The sequence below is a fragment of the Elephantulus edwardii genome, unplaced genomic scaffold, assembly GCF_000299155.1.
Source record: "Elephantulus edwardii isolate Elephantulus edwardi_28Jun2011 unplaced genomic scaffold, EleEdw1.0 scaffold00036, whole genome shotgun sequence".
NCBI lineage: Eukaryota > Metazoa > Chordata > Mammalia > Macroscelidea > Macroscelididae > Elephantulus > Elephantulus edwardii.
This window is the reverse complement of record NW_006399786.1, coordinates 6,633,441-6,639,593: the sequence shown is the minus strand read 5'-3', so window position 1 is coordinate 6,639,593 and position 6,153 is coordinate 6,633,441. Positions and strand designations below refer to the sequence as shown.

Sequence of the window (6,153 nt, the reverse complement as noted above, 5' to 3'; positions counted from 1 at the left end):
ACTCAAGCAGAGATTCTCCAAGACATTGCCTCATTTGTACCCCAAAACTGTACATTTTCCACAAATGTCTCTTTTGGGTAAGTCCTAGAATTTCTAATTATTATAATAGAGTATTTAGGTAGTATAGACAGTCAATCACTCCCTGATAAATGCTAGGTTCCACTTATAAGTCCATGTGGAAGCCCCTCAGAAGAAAGGCCCTGGCTCTCTACTTCTAAGAAAGCCTCCATTGAAAATCCTATGGAGCACAGTCCTGTGGTGACACATGGGTAGTCGCCTAGAGTCAGAATCAATTCATCAAACTGCTTAATTGTTCAGATATTTTCATTCTAATCCTGCTTTTTTGGTGAGCATTTGCAGGCCTTTATAGACATTAAATAGCAGGCACATAAGAAAGCGTGTGAAGGGGGGAAGACACAGTCACAAAGACAAAGAGCCAGACCTTGAGAGCTGGCAGAGCCATTTCAGAGTTTTGTTACCTGAGGCAGTCTCTGACACTGCCTAAGTATTGGTTTCTTCATTTATATGATGGAGATATGAATCATCATAACTACACCTGTCCTATCTTCTTTTAGGAGTTTATAAGGCCAAATGAGATAACACATGTGCAAGTGCTTCGTAAATTGCACCTTGATGCTGTATAAATGGAGGTTATTGGTTTTGAGCTGTCAATGCAAGAGCATTATATACATTTTCTAATAATACTTAAATTTGTCCTCAAAGATCTCTTAACTTCTAATCCAGCAGCTCTTGGCTTTTAGTTGCTACAGCATTACAGAGCTATATCCTCAGTGTGTTCTTTCTTGAAGCCCCTTATATAACAGAACTAAAGCTGCATTTACAGTTTTACCTGTGGACCTGAGAATGCTTGGCACAGAGGGACAGTCTCTGGTGAAGTTTAACTGGAGGCACTGAGCACTCTTGACCTTATGTGGCATTGTTACATTCTTAAGAGCCTCTATAAGCTAATAAGAGTTCTCTGGATGAATCCCAGAGTTCCCCTGTTTGACTTGACCTGGAGAAGGAGCAACATTTGAAATTCCCATAGTCTTTGAATTGTTCTCTGGGCTGTGATTTGGTGTTGGGTTTCCTCAGACAAAGAGCTTCAGAGTCCAAGAATCTTATGAGTAAACAAGGCAGCTGAGCGGCAGACACAGAGATGCCAGTCTTTGAGAAGACCCTGACTGGCAAGACCATCACTCTTGAGGTCTAGTCCAGTGACACCTTTGAGAATGTCAAAGCCAAAATCCAAGACAAGGAGGGCATCCTCCCTGACCAGCAGCGCCTGGTGTTTGTGGTCAAACAGCTAGACAATGGCCGTACACTCTCTGATATCCACAAAGAGTCCACCCTGCATCTGGTGCTGCGTCTGAGTGGTGGTACTATCAAGCTTTCCTTGGGCCAGATGGCCCAGAAGTATAACGATGACAAGATGATCTGCCACAAGAATTCTGCTCACCTTCATCCCTGTGCTGTCAACTGCTGCAAGAAGAAGTGTGGGCACACCAACCTGTGCCCAAAGGGGAAGGTCAAATGAGAGCCCCCTCTTCACTGGGTCCCTTGCCTCTTGCAGGTGGCCACCTTCTGAGCCCCATGGCCCTGGACCCTCAGTAAAGTCTCTCTTTAATTTAACTGAGAGAAGAGGGGGGAAAATCTTCTGAGTAGTCCCCAGCCCTCACCAAGCATGGGACTGCTCCTCTCTCCTCCAAGCAGCTTCTCCCTGAGATCTCAAGAAAGTAATCCTGACAAAGGGAAGAGATGAGGAGTGTTAAGATGATGAAGCTAGATGAATGAGACCTTCTAAGAATCAAATCCCTATGCACATACTAAAACTTATCTAACAGGGTAAAAAGGGAAGCCACAGACTGGGAAAAGGCATTTGGTAATGACATGTCAGATAAGTGACTTATATATGGAATTTATAAAATACTTGAGCACCACAACAAGATAAAGGTAAATAATCCAAATGAAAAATTGGCACAGGATATGAACAGACACTTCACCAAAGAAGACGTTCAGATAGCCAACAAGCACATGAAGAAATGTTCAAAATCCCTAGCTCAAAGAGAGATGCAAATCAAAACAACTAGAGATATCATCTCACCACAATAAAATGACAAAATTTAACAGAACAGCAAGCAACAAATGCTGGTGAGGTTGTGGAGAAATTGGAACCTTTATTCACTGTTGGTGGAAGAATAAAATGGTGCAACCACTGTGGAAAGCAATGTGACACCTTCTCAAAAAGTTGCAAATAGAGATATCATTTGTCCCAGCATTTCCACTACTGGGAATATACCCTAAAGAGATCATAACCACCATCCAGGCAGATATATGCACACCCATGTTTATCGTGGCTTTGTTCACAATAGCAAGGAGTTGGAAACAACCTAAGTGCCCATCAACAAATGAATGGATAGAGAAGCTGTGGTATATTCACACAATGGAATACTACGCTGCATTGAAAAACAAGGAACTCATGCAATATTATTCAAAATGGGTGACCCTGGAGGACATTATGCTGAGTGAAATATCTCAGTCACAAAAGGACAAACACTGCATAGTGCCACTGTTGTAGAATGGGACTGACATCAGATTGGGATAAGATTGAGAAAAACTGGATAATTTATGTAAACTGCATTTAAACAGATGAGGGAGAGAACAGTTTAAAAGTGATATATGTTAGGGTATTATGGTTATCACAAGAGTCCAGAATGAAGGATACCAATGAAGGAATTTTACTTTTCAAAGAATAGCGAACTGGGGGTGGGTGGGTGGAGGCAGGGAGAAAAGTGCAACAATGAATGAATGGAAATCCCAAATCTCTGTAAATATTCATTAAAATTAATAAAATTAAATTTAAAAAAAAAGATGATGAAGCTACACGTAGCCTGAAGAAAATGATCCTTCCTTCTATGATCTACCAAGGGCGTGCCTCTCAAGCCTCGAGCTTTGTCAAATAGAACTCTGTTTACATCTTCACGACCTCTCTATTCACATCTGAAGGATTTTGAGCATTTACTCAAAAGATCTCAGTCACTTCAGTCATAAAATGCGGGAGGGGGAGTATGCTGAAGCATTAGATTATGACGTGTTGGATAACACGCATCACACATTGTTGGTTATGAATTTGTGCTAACCTCACAACCAGCCTAAGTAAACAGTCCCTGGCTCCCCATCATTCCTGTGGCTAGTTGTAATTTGTGACCCATAGGATTTTTCACAAGCTGATTTTCAGACATAGATCACCAGCACTTTCTTCCTAGTCTGTCTTAATGTGAAAACACTGCTAGCACCTGTTAAATGTCTGTGACGACAGCACATGAGGAATTCTGGCTGAGAACTGAACATCCACCTCCTATATTGTTGTTGTTAGAAGCCCTTGAGTCAAATATGACTCATAGTGACCCTATGAACAAGAGATCTGAACTCTGTCCTTTCCTGCGTCATCCTTATAATCTCTGACACACTTGATTAAGCCCATTACTGTAGTCACTATGTCATTTCACCTTGTTGAGGGTCTTCCTCTCTTTTCGCTGACGCACTAACTTTTCAAGTCTGATGTCTCCCTCTAAGGAATAGCCCTTTCTAACATGCTCAAAGTATGTGAGAATAAGTTTCACCATCCTTGCCTCTAAGGAGCTTTCTGGCTGCATTTTCTCCAAGACTATCTGTTTATTCTTTCTACTGTCCATGGGCTATTCAGCACTCTCCTTCAACACCACAGCTCAAAGACATCATTTCATCTTCTGTTGTGCTTATCCACTGTCCAATTATCAGATGCATAGCAAGTGATTAAAAAAAAACCCATGACTTGAATCAGGCATATTTTGATCTTTAAACTGACATCATTGCTCCTCAGTAATTTGGAGAAGTTCCTAGCAGCAGACTTTCCTCAAAGAATACCCCTCATGATCTCCTTACTGCTGGTATCAAGGATGTTGACTGTGGATCCAAGTAAGATGAAATCATTGACAACTTCAGTCTTTTCTCCATCTGTCATGATGTTGCTTATTGGTCCAGAGGTGAGGATATTTATCTTCTTAATGTTGAGATACAATTCATATTGAAGGCTGTGGTCCTCGAACTTCTGCAGTAGGCAGAATCATGAGAATTCTACCTCTAAACCACCAAGTGCCTCAGGCATCAAACGTAAGAGACTAATACAGAATAGTGACTAATTGCTATTACCACAACTCCTCAAACTCTGCAGCCAAGTTTGAAAAGCTCCATTCAGCAGCAGCAGCAGCAGCAACACCTCTAGAAGTAGCTGTTTGGTTTCGTTGCAGAAAGACGGAAGAAAGAAGTTACAAAAGTGAGGCAGAATCACAGCTCAGAAGGCTGACAAATAGACAAAGGGGAGTGAGACGCCTTGAATATATGTTTTTAAATGCTCTCAAGTAGGTCGTTTCTCAGAGCAGAAGGTGAAGATTGCAGAGATGTGGCCAGTCAGAACTGCAGTTTGGGGTTTTTGTAGTTAGTGATAGAGTGCATGTTGACACTGTGTAGCAGAACCTCAGTCGCTCTGCTAGGAAAGGCCAATGAAATACCTACATGCAATATCATAAAACACGTCCTAAGGAGGTAGATTTAAGGCCCAACACTTTTCTAGAAGAATGTAGAAAATGTAAGGGTATAAACAACATTTATTGCTGTAAGAAATTTCCTACCATTTCAACAGTGCTTTTATTGATAGAATGCCTTCCAAGCACATAACACATGTTATTCAGGGCAGAGTCTTCTTTTGACCCCATGCAAGTGACCTTCCTAAGGTCACCCCTTGTCTTTGTGGCTGAAAAAATAGGAACATGAAATCTACAAGGTAGATTTTTGTGGCACAATGTTACGAAAACGAAAAATTATTTAAAAAGCAAATTTACATCATTCCAGTTCATTTTGATCTCAATAAACTGGCACAACTATGGATGGAGGGGGAACAAATGAAATCCTGAAGAAGAGGTGCATACAGTGTGTTCTAAGGCAACATTACATAAAGGCATCCAGGGTCTCTGAGGTTAGGCCAGTCTAGCTGACTCTGTCTCATTCTCTCATCTTGCAGAATCTAACCACAGAAACAAAGCTGAAACTAAAAAAAAAAATAATGTTTTATGTGTCCTTGTTAGGTTTGTCAGCAAGGCTTTTTCTGAGGCAAGAGACCTTGGATCATCATCCTTCAGTTCGCTTTAAATCCAAGAAAAATGTGCTGCTACATTATGGAATGCCAAGGTTGAGATCTAACCCCCCTGGGAAAATAAATGGAGCCATCAAATGGATTCTGTTATAAATAGCAGTAGATGGGCTTGTTCTTGGGCACCATGAACAATCTGTGCTTCAAACAAGATGTTTCCTTCTAGCCAGTATGTGTTCTAAAGAGAAAACAGGCATGGATGGTTTAGGAATTTTAAATGAGAAATTCCACATCTTGCCTCTTTTTCTTAAAAGCTTTAAGACTTTCAGCAAATTGCTTGACTTCTCTGAATCTTGAATTCTTTCTCTGTCAAACCTCTCTTACTCAATGTCTTTCACTTATTCCTGGGGTCAAACATGATCATTTCACTTGGAGAGCTAGAAAATGTTCTCGATAGTTATTATTTAACAAGTTAGCAATTGCACACCCTGTACTCTGGATCTGAAAATGGTATTCTGGCATATGTTAGTGAGGTAGTAATGTTTTTATAGATAATGCAAATGTTGTCTGGAGGAAGTATATCATTTAAAGAGAGGTTATGCATTTTATTATCTTTGTATTTATCTTTTTAGAACTCATGAGGAATAGAATGTTAATTTCTTGGTTTTAAAGAAAAAAACAGCTTGGAAATTTTGTAGAAATTGCCCTAAAGGACAATATCCATATATCTGAGTGTGTGTGCATGTATGTGTGTGTGTCTGTGTGTGTGTGTATACACACACAGACACACACACAGACACACACATGTTATATGTGATGTTGTTTACCATCAAGTCAGAACCAACCCATAGCTGACCCTCGGGCGGGTTTTTCAGAGACAGTTAGTCATAAGGGAAGAGATTGCCCATCTTTCTCCTGTGGAAAACTGGTGGATTCAAACCCTGTGCCTTTGGTATCGCAGTGCAGCTTCTTGCCATTAGGCACCAGACCTCCCACGTTGTATATGTTCTTGTTGTTGATTGCCA

The 6,153-nt window shown here is 40.7% G+C and overlaps 1 pseudogene; it reads left to right on the top strand.

Annotated features, from left to right (window-relative positions):
* Nucleotides 1-1,159: 1,159 nt before the first annotated feature.
* LOC102844032 lies at nt 1,160-1,537 on the top strand (annotated as a pseudogene).
* Nucleotides 1,538-6,153: the final 4,616 nt, after the last annotated feature.